Source organism: Carlito syrichta, unplaced genomic scaffold (genome assembly GCF_000164805.1).
Source record: "Carlito syrichta isolate Samal-C Ts95f unplaced genomic scaffold, Tarsius_syrichta-2.0.1 Scaffold303158, whole genome shotgun sequence".
NCBI classification, from domain to species: Eukaryota; Metazoa; Chordata; class Mammalia; order Primates; family Tarsiidae; genus Carlito; species Carlito syrichta.
In genome coordinates, this window is record NW_007247254.1 from 31,724 (window position 1) to 43,436 (window position 11,713).

Consider the following 11,713-nt stretch of genomic DNA (forward strand, 5'->3'; position numbering starts at 1 on the left):
TTAACTAATTAGAACACAAGCCAGGCAGACATATCATTGAATGGAAAAAAAAAAAACTGATTAAAAAGTATAAAAATTCTACTTTTGCCCTTACAAAAAAATACTTCAAAGAAATCAAATAATTAATTATAAAAAAGAAAATAAAGTGTATTAATTTTGTATTGTTGCCATAAAAAATTTCCACCAACTTGTGATACTTAGTGGCACAATTCCTCTCTATCTGTGGACCTATAAAACTAAAGGTGCAGGTTACTTGCTCCTCAAATACACTTGGTAGGACAGGCAGAGGATGACAGTTATGGACATTCCTGCTCAAAAAGGGTGTTGGGAGCCAGCCTTGGAGGCCCACCTGATTGACAGGGTCCGGGTGGGCCGAAGACCCTGGGCCGCAGGGCGAGCCCAGGAAGCTGAGGCCCTTCTGTCTTTCACCTTTGCTGTTTGATACCGCCGAAGAATTCTGTGCAGTTGTGGAAGAAGAAAATGGCATGTTTATGTGAAGTACTCACAGCTAACCTGGAAATATCATAGTTTATTTTTCCATTTTTCCCACTATGCCACTTGGCCTTTTCTAACATATGCAAGGGTTAAACTCTGAAGCACATCAAGAATGCTTTCTTTCACTTGGTTATAAGTTACTAGATATTACTGAAGTAATAAATGATATAAGTATATTCACTATTTGATTTAGAATTATGCAGTTTAGTGTTTAGACATAAGGATTTTTAGAAACACAAGTTTATAGTAAGTTCATTATAAATTCATTATAAGTTCTAACACTTATCTAGGAGTTTGTAGGTGATTTATAACACTGTTTTCACTAACTTAGGACAAAGATTATGTTAAGGTTTTTACTTAATACTATAGTTAAAACTCTAAGTTAACATTTATAGAGTAGGTTTTCACTAAACTCATAATATAATAATCAGACACTTTTATGACAAGATCAGCTAAAACAGAAAGCAACCTTGAGGGACCTGGGGAACATTATTAAAAGTTTCTTTTGAGTTCTCCTTAGAAACAAGCACTGCAAGATAAGAGAAAAGTAACGAGGACATCTGGACAAGGGCGGCGATCACGGGACTCTGAAGAACATAAGAGCCTAAGATGAGAATATTCCTGATACATAAAGAAATATATACTTAAAGAAACTTTCTTGAAACATTTGTAATTTGGGACATTGGACTGAGAGTGTCATTGTTGGCTTTATGAATAAGACGTTGTCTGGAGGCCTATGGGAATCTTGGTTTGTTTGCTACTAAGACCTATGGGAATCTTGGTTTGTTCGCTACTAAGACTACTAGCTGGTAACTTTTAAAAGATATGAATGTGAAAGAGGTTTCTTTGTCTTGCCCCTTCAAAAATGGTATAAAAGCTCTGTATTAACTAGCATTAAATTGTCATCTGATCAAGAGGCAGGTGTAAGTGTATATGATCTTCGACCGTCGCCTATCCGTCTCTCCTTCAACACTTCCCACGACCCTTGTGGGGCTGGCCCCCACAAAAAGGGAAGAAAGTGCAAGAAAAGAAGGCGTCATCAATCTCAAGCATTCTTTCTTTTTAAATCCAGTCAAGCAAATTCCATTAGATTTCAAGCCCTAGGAACAGCCCTCTGTGACTCATGGTTTTGGCCTCTGGGTTTTCTGCTCAAGCTTGAGCTTGTGACTCTTTCCCTTGGGCTCTCAGCTGTCCTGGGGGCCCATGACTCTCCCTTTTGAGATCTTGGCTCTGCCTCATTGCCATCTTGCCTTGTTCATAAAGGGTATCTCCTGCTTACAAGTCAATGGTTTTATCAGCCTGTTTCTTGTCTACAGAATTTTAGAGGTCTGACAGACTTCTTTCATTTCATACCCTCTCAGTCCCTTTCAGTCTAATCCTGCATGTTTCTGCTGGTATAACATTCCCCAAAACGTTGTGAGTATCCTATGTATGCCATTGGATACATCCATTACACAAAGGCTCCTCAACAGACTTTTCAAAGATAATTCCATCTACATTTTTGGCTTCTACTAGAATGGCAAGGAGAGCCAAGAGTCACATGCTTACTTTCTGATTACTCTGATCTTTTGTTTACTTCTGAAATATTAGCTAAAGGTTGTCCAGCCATACCCTGTTTTTTTTCCACATAGCGTGATTTTTCTGACAATGAATCCCTTAATGGTATCACTTTTTACAATCTGGACAGACAGAGAATTTTCCAAATCATGAAAACATGTTTTCTAATTGTTCTTATCAGTTGTTTCCTTAATTTAACTCTTTCCTCTTAAATGCTACTATAAACAATAAGAAGCAGCCAGGCCATGACTACAACACTTTGCTTAGAAATCTTCTCAGCTAAATATCAAAGTTCATTGTTTACACATTCTATTTTCCACCTAATTGCAATTCTACTGAACTTCTGTCACTGCATAGCAAGAATATCCTTTCCTCAAGTTTCCCATAACATTTCCTCATTTCCTTCTAAGCCTGTACAAATAATGTCTCTAACATCTATATTTCTAACAACAGTCTTTTTATGGCAATGTAGGTATTCTCAAGGTGATAAATGCTTTTCTCTACCGTGTTTCTCATTTTCTTCTTGGTCCTCACTAACAGAATAGCTAATATCTATATTTTTACTAACAGCTTGCTTAAGGAAACCTAGGCTTATTCTATCACACCTGTCAAAATTCTTCCAACCTCTCTTCATGGCCATATTTCAAGTCATTTATATGTATTTAAGTATTTGTCACAGCAGCTTCTCGCTTCCAGGCACCAGAATCTGCATTAGTCTTTTCTAAGTGACCACAAGAAATGACCACAAACTTAGTGGATCAAAACAGCACAAATGTATGTTCTATGCTCTCCCAGTCCTGCAAATTGTAAGTACAATTCAGGTCTCACAGGACTAAAATCAAGTCATTGTTAGGGATGTGCTTCCTTTTGGAAGCTCTACAGGAAAACCAATTTTCTTGCCTTTTTGATTTTCTAGAGGTCACTCATATTCCTTAGTCATATCCCCTTCCTCCATCTTCAAAGACAGAGGAGAATCCAGTTCTTCTCATTGCATGCCTTTTCTTTACTGCAGTTGTATCTCCTTTTGCTTTCCCTTTTGGGTCTCTCTTCTGTTTATAATCATCTTTCTGACTACATATGGTCAATCTAGATAATTCAGAATGATTTTCTCTAGATTCTTAATCACATCTTTAAAGCTCCTTTGTCAAGTATGGTAAACATAGTCACTGGTCCCAGAGATTCAGACATAGACATATTGCTGGGAATGGGGGGATGTCACTATTATTATACTTACCACAGAAGGTAAATATTTTCTGTAAATTCTTGAAAGTACTTTCTAAAATCAAAACTAAGAATGACATCAAAATTTGAAAAATTAGTGTATTTAACCACATACAAATTTGAAATAATCTATTCTCTTCCTCTTCTATAGCAGTAGAATACAACCTGGGCATGCGGCTGCTTAACTAGAGACTATATTTCCCAGCTCTCCTTGGGTCCTGGGGTGATTATGTGGGTATATTTGACCAATTGTATGTAAGTGGCAGTAACTTGTATACCTTCTCAGTGACCCCCTAATTTAAAGACAAGCTGCCTGCCCTAGAGCTCTTTTTTACTCCTCCCATGTTCTTATACATGCATGTGCCCATTGGTCAGTTGTGACTAAGGAGACAACAACAATGTTCTAAGGAGGGATTAGCCACCTTTTCCAAAATTAGTAGGATAGTAAATACTTAGGCTCTGTGAACCACATGGTCTCTGTCTCAACTACTCAACTCTTTTATTGAAGAACAACATCAGTCATAGACAATGTGTAAAAAAATGGACAGAGCTGTGTTCTAATACAATTTTATTTACTAAAACAGGTAGAGGGCCAGATTTTAGGGTAGTTTGTGACCTCTACTCTAGAGCAATCAAAATGAAGTAACCTGGATCATAAATAAAGTTTTCACTAAACTGAACCACTGACATCAGTTACAATTTTATGAGAGATAAATAAATATCTATTTCTATAGCCACTGTTTTTTAAAAAGCTTTTTTAGAGGGAGATCCAAGATGGCCACCATGGAGCAGCAGACTGGTGCCTCTTTTGCTGAGTACGAAAGAGAGTAGACACCCAGCTGCTGATAGTGGAGACACTTTGAACACTTTCAGATGGGTAAAACATCCTGCACCCAGCAATGTTCTCTTTGAACACACAGAAATCAGAAAGTGATGGCAGATGCTAGAATCCAAGGACCCCATCCATCTCTGTCCACCAGGCTCACACAAAAACTGAGACCCTGCCAGTGAATGAAAGTGGGTGTGTGAGCCAAAGATGCTTTGACATAATTCATCCTCTCCCAGCTGTGTGCGAGTCATCAATCCCACATGGGAGGAATCCTGGGCAGGGTACAGCAGCAGGCAACTGCAGCCCAGGGAGAATGGGAAAAAGCCTTTGCCAGCATGGCTTCCTGCTGGGCTAGTGACACATGGGCAGGGATGGCTTGCCTGCAGAGTAAATCCAGTTGATATGTACTGCCAGTGACTGATGGCCATCTCCTTAGCCAGACCAGGAAGAAACACCTCCAAACCCTGCACCTTTATAGGATGAGCCCACTCCCTGCTATACATAAGACAGCTCACTCTATTTCAAGAGCAAAGTGCACACATGAATAGGGAAGGAGCAACATGAATACACCACAGATAGCAGATGGGAGATCCATCCATCCACTCATTCTCCAAGTGCAAGTAGCAGGGGTTGAAAACTGGTCTGACCAGTTTAGCTGTAGAAAAGAAAATGTACAGAAATGGAAACCTACCACAAGGTGGAGGAGGAAACAGAAGTGAATTCCCCTTCTTCTCTCACTGAGTGACATACATTGAATCACAGAAAGGACCCTAGAACAGAGGATAATTGAATATCTTTAGACTAACAAATCAATATAGGAATTATAGAAAGCAAAGAAAGGCCTATCACAAATGAGGAAAAAAGTCAATGGAAAATTACAGACAGCCTTCAGAGTCCTAAGCAAGCACCTAAAAAAGCACTGTCAGAGCACAAACAATGGAAACCACCAGCACAATTTGCCCCAGATGACAGCTGCAGAAATCAAAGATTGGATGGCAAAAATGAACAGGAACCAAGAAAAACTAGACACCAAACTCACTAAAGCTATATAGTAAGTTTAAGCAGAGGCAGCCAATTTCAAAAAAAATCCCATTCTAAAATAATGGAGATGAAAAACTTCATCCTGGAAATTAAGAGCACACTAACACTCACTGGAAGTTGTGTCAACCTGGCAGAGGTAAGAATCTCAGAGCTTGAAGACCAAATGTGGAATTACCCCTGTCTGTTAAAAACATAGAAAAAAGCTCATAAAGAAGGAGTAAAGTCTCTGTGATGTTACTATGGTGAGAAACCAAATCTATGCCTGATTGGTAACCATGAGGCAGCACAGTAAATGGAAAGCACCATGAAACAAGCATTTCACAAAGTCACTCAAGAAAGCTTCCCATATCTTGCAAGAAAGGAGGTCATTAAAGCACAAAACATTCAGAGAACTCCCCCCACAAGGTATCATATGAGAATACCATTCCCACGTCACATAGTAATCCACCTCCACAAAATAAGCATGAAAAACAAAATCCTAAAGGTAATGAGAGAGAAAGTTCAGACTATCTACCAGGGAAAATCCACCAGAATCACTCCAGACTTATCTGCAGAAACACTACAAGCCAGAAGAGACTGGAGTTCAATTTTTAATGTTCTTAAAGATAACAAATTCCAGCCAAGAATTTCCTACCCTGTCAAGTGAAACTTTATCAATGATGGAGAACTAAAATCATTTCCAGGCATCCAGTTCCTAAAAGAATACACTGCCTCCAGACAAGCCCCTCAGGATTCACTTAAGAACACAGGAAAAAAAGAATGGTTATACACACCACAAAAGTACAGGCAAGTACAGAGTTAACAGGGCATACAGAATACTTGCAAAAATAAAAATACACAAGTAAAAAGGAGACAATGGAACCCCCTAAGAGCCTCATGACAGGGATAAACTCACATTTCAGTAATCAATTTGAACACGAATGGACTAAATGTGCTACTGAAAAGACATAGAGTGGCAAACTGAATAAAGAAGCATGATCCTACCACATGCTGTCTCCAGAAAACTCAACTCACTGCAAACATCACACACAGGCTCAGAGATGGAAGCTGGGAAATGATCTTTCAGGTGAACAGAAAACAGAAGCAGGCAGATGTAGCCATTATGATGTCTGACAAAGCAGTCTTCAAACCATCAAAAGACAAAAAGGACACTACATAAAGATAAAAGGCTCAATCCACCAGCAAGAAATATTCATCTTAAACATATATGCATTCAACACAGGAACGCCAGGTTTTATAAAACAACTACTAAATAAGCTAAGGGAGGACATTTACTTTAGCTGGAGACTTAAATATCCCACTAACGATAATAAGAGACAAAAAAGTCAACAAGGAGATCTGGAGCCTTAACTTAACACTCTGTCAGATGAATTTAATAGACATCTACAGAACATTCCACCCAACATCAACAGAGTATACATTCTACTCATCAGCACATGGAACATACTCTAAGATCTATCACATTTTCATAAATTAAGCAAGAGAAAATTTCAAAAGATTGAAATAATATCTTGCATCTTCTTAAATCACAATGGAATAAAAAATAAATATCTCCACCAACAAGGTCCCTCCAAAACACACAAAGACATGGACACTAAACAACATGCCACTGAATGACTTCTGGGTCAACATGGAAATCAAGACAGAAATAAAAAAAAATTTTGGAAGCAAACAAAAACAAAGACACATCCTATTAGAATCTCTGGGATGCCATGAAATAAGTATTAAGAGGAAGACTTATAGCACTGCATGCACACATCAAGAAAACAGAAAGATCACAAACAGACAGCCTAACATCACACCTAAAGGAGCTGAAAAGGCAAGACCACTTAAATTCAAACTTCAACAGAAGAATCCAGATCACCAAGATAAAATCACAACTGTAGGATATAGGAGACAAAATATCATAGAAAAAATAAACAAGGCAAAAACCTGGTTCTCTGAAAGGATAAATAAGATTGATGGACCATGGCCAGATTGGCAAAGAAAAAGAGAAAGTCTAAATAAACATAATTAGAAATGCAAAAGGTGGAAAGCTGAGGCAGAAGGATCCCCAGAGGCCAACAGGTCGAAGCTTTAGTGGCCAGGAGCAGCCACTGCACTCCAGCCTGGGTGACAGAGTGAGAATCCAACTCAAAAAAAAAAAGAAAGAAAGAAAGAAAGAAATGCAAAAAGTTAAGTCACAACTGACCCTGAAGAAATTCAGAAGATTCCTATGAACAACCTTATGCAAATAAACTAGAAAACCTAAAGGAAAAATGGAGGACTTTCTAACATCACACAAACTTGCAAGGTTGAAATAAGAAGAAATTGAAACTCTAAACAGAACAATAACAATCCAGGAAATCGATTCAGTCATAAGAAATTTTTCCACCAAAAAAATTCCCAGACCAGACGGATTTCCAGTTGAATTCTACAGGACTTGGAAGGAGGAGCTGACACCAAACTTATTGAGAGTATTGCTGGCAATTGAGAATGATAGCACTCTCCCCAACTCATTTTATGAAGCTAACATACTGGCACTCAAACCTGGCAAAGACTCAATAAGGAAATAAAATTACAGGTCAATCTCCTTGATAAACATAGATGCAAAAATTCTCAACATGATTCTAGCAAATCAAATTCAACGCATGTCTCAAGGATCATCCACCATTATGCAGGGCTGGATCAACATTTGAAAGACCATAAAAATATATCAGCACATTAACAGATGTAGAACAAAGAACAACATCATTATATCATTAAACACAGAAAAAGCTCTCAGCAAAATACAGCATCCCTTCTTGATAAAAACCCTTCAGCACCTAGTTATAAAAGGAATATTTCTCAAAATAGTTAAGATCCATCTGTGATAAACCCACAGTCAACATTTTGCTCAATGGGCAGAAACTGGAAGCACTCTCCCTAAGAACAAAACTAAGACAAGGATGCACACTTTCGTCCCTCCTGCTCAATATAGTGCAGAAAATCTGAGCCAGAGCAATCAAGCAAGAGAAGGAAATCAGGGGTATCCAAATAGGAAAAGAGAAAGTTAAGCTTTCCCTTTCCATGCAAGATATGATTCTACACCTTGAAAACTCTAGGGAGGCACTTTGGGAGGCCAAGGTGGAAGGATTGCTTGAGCCCAGGAATTTTAGACCAGGCTGGACAACATGGTGAGACCCTGTCTCTATATATTAAAAATAAAAATAATATTTTAAAGAGTCAACCAAAAAAAAAAAAAAAAAGAGAGAGAAAGAAAAGTGGAGTTTGTTAAAAGCCTCCATTCACTGTTAAATGACTTTGGTAAAGTCTCGGGATACAAAATCAATGTGCAAGAGGCAGTTGCATTTCTATACTCCAGCAACAAGCAGGCACAATAAATGAATAAAAAGCACAATAGCATTCACAATAGCCACAAAAAAGTGAAATAGTTTGGTATCCACTTAACCAGAAAAGTAAATGACCTTTATAATGAGAACTACAAAACATTACTCAAATAAATCAAGGATGACACAAATGGAAAAAATTACATGCTCATGGATTAGAAGAATCAATATTGTCAAGATGTCTATCCTACCCAAGGTAATCTATAGATTCAATGCAATACCCTTCAAACTTCCAACATCATTTTTCACAAACCTGGAAACAACAATACAGAAATTCATATGGAAACAAAAAAGAGCACAAATAACTAAAACAATCCTCAGCAAAAAGAACAAAGCTGGAGGTATCACACTTCCAGACTTTCAACTTTATTTCAAGGCTACAGTAACCAAAACAGGTTATTGGTACAAGAATAGGCACAGAGACCAATGGAACAGGACAGGGATTCCAGAAGTAAAAACACAGTCTCTCAACCAAGTCATTTTTGACATAGCCACCAATAACAACAACTGGGGAAAGGAGACCATATTTGGCAGATGGTGCAGGGAAAATTAGCTGACCACATGCAGAAGAATGAAACTGGACCCCTACCTGTTACCACATATAAAATCCAACTCAAAATGGATCAAGAACCTAAATGTAAAACCACAAACTATAAGAATCCTAGAAGAAAATATAAGAAATATCCTTATGCACACAGGAGTAGGCAGAGAATTCTTGACCCAGTTCCCAAAAGCAAATGCCATGAAAGCTAAGATAGACAAGTGGTACTTCATCAAACTGAAAAGCATTTGTGTAGCAAAGGAAACCATCAAGAGAGTAAAGATACCCACAGAATGGGAGAAAAATTTGCAAAGTATGCATCCGACAAAGGCCTAACATCCAGGATCTAAAAGAGACTCAAATTAGGTGAAAGAAATAAAACAAACAACCCCATTATAAAATGGGCAAAGGACATGAACAGACACTTCTCAAAAGAAGCAGCCAACAGACACGTGAAAAAATGCTCAGTCTCACTAGTCATCAGAGAAATGCAAATCAAAACTACTGGAAAATATCACCTAACCCTGGTAATGATGGCTATTATTAATAAGTCAAAAAACAACAGATGCTGATTCCATCGCAGAGAAAAAAGAACGCTTCTACACTATTGATGGGAGTGCAAAATAGTTCAACCTCTATGGAAAGCAGTGTGGCATTTCTTAAAAGAACTAAAAATTGACCTTCCATCTGATCCACCAATCCCTCTTCTGGGAATATACCTGGAGGGACATAAATTACTCTGCCAAAAAGACACCTGCACATGCATGATTATTGCAGCACTATTCACAATAGCAAAAACTTGGAACCAATCTTACTGCCCATTGAAAGTTGGAGACCATCATACTAAGTGATCTATCACAGAAACAAATAACTGAATACCACATGCTCTCATTCATAGGTGAACTCTGAACGTTAGTCACACTAACACAGGTAAGGATCACAGTTGCTGGGCACTGCTAGGGGAGGGAGGGAAGGAGGAGGGTGGGGAGCACATGACAATACAAAGGGTACCTGGTCCACTACTAGGGAGAGGGAGAAACTTCACCTGCATGCATCCTTGGCACACTAAATGAATAAAAATACTGTAAAGCATATGCCACAGGACCATAGCTTTATTAAAGAAAGAAAGTACACATATCCCAAAATTAAGGCAAGAATGGTTATAAATAGGTGACGCAGAATAAGGAATAATTTTCATTTTATTTCATCTGATTTTTGCATTATACAGTGTTTCTTTCACATTCTGAATTATTTCAGTATCTGAAAATAAAATAAAACTTACATTCATAAATCAATTATAATACAAATTAAAAACTGGAAAATATTTGTAGTTAATTAATTTGTTCAACAAATATTTATCATGTGAGACTGAGCATGTACCTCACATCTTTAAAATAAAATAAAATGAAAATATTTATCATGTGTCCTTTATGTACCAAGCACTCTCTTAGACACTGGAGATGTAATGATCAACGAGACAAAAAGCCCTTACAGAATTTACTTCTTAGTAGGAGGTATAGATGTTAAACAAGTAGATTAATAAGTTCTGAAGATAAGTACAGATAATGAGAAGTGCTATAAAGGAAATACACAAGGTTCAGGTGAACTTTGAGTTGGGCCCTGAAGAATGAGAGGGAGTCAGCCTGTAAAGAGAAATGAGAAGAATATTCTTGGCAGAAAGAACATAGGTGCAAAACCTAGGAGCAGCAAAGAGCGTGGCATATGTCAGAAGAACAGGCAGGCAGTCAGTGTGGATGCTGAGTGTTGGGTTTAAGATGAGGTTGACCTAGACAAGGGCAGAAAAAGTAAAAGTGTGTAAGTGTTAGAGTTTTTTTTATTTTTATTTGAAAGAGAACTATGGATGGCATTGAAACAAGGAAGTGATATCTAACTTGTTTTTTTAAAAGAATTCTGCCTGTTAAGGAGGGATGATATGTCTTAAATATAAAAAGTGCACAGTAATGAATAAAAAGCAAAAACAAAAAATACACAGGGCGATTGGTCAAGGAATGGGAAGGAGAAACATAAATTAGTAAGAAATATAGAACAATTACTACTACAGTAGTGAGCAAAACAACAAATGTAAATAATTTTTCACCTATTAAAGTACAAAAGTAGAAGAAAAATTAGTATGTGTTAAGGATACCACGAGATAGGCAACCACAAAGTTGGGATTTTAATATATTTTTGGAAAATAATATAATGGTACATTTCAAATGTGTTACAAAGGTGCCTTTCTGGTGATTTCCCCTATTAGGAATTGACCTTAAGGAAATAATTGCTATCAGCAAGCATATATGTATAGGGTGCTGATCTAAGTGTTAGTTAAAATGTTTTCAATGTTTTTTTAAAAATCCTTTTTGGTAAAGAGATTATTTGCAATTTTGTTCTCTTCTTTGTACCATTCTGTGTTTTTTAAGAATTCTACACGGAGCAGATTTCTACAATCACAAAAATGTGATTGAAGACATGGTTAAGAAGTAGTACAAAGCAAATTCACCATGACACAGATAATATCGTGTAGAAGAAAAAATAAAGTTTTGGAATTATATGTATCTAAATTACATTTTTTTTTTACCACTTTCAAGCTTCATGACTTTGGGTAAGCCAACTTCTATTAGACTTTGTACTCTCATCTGTAAAATAGGGATAATAAATGGC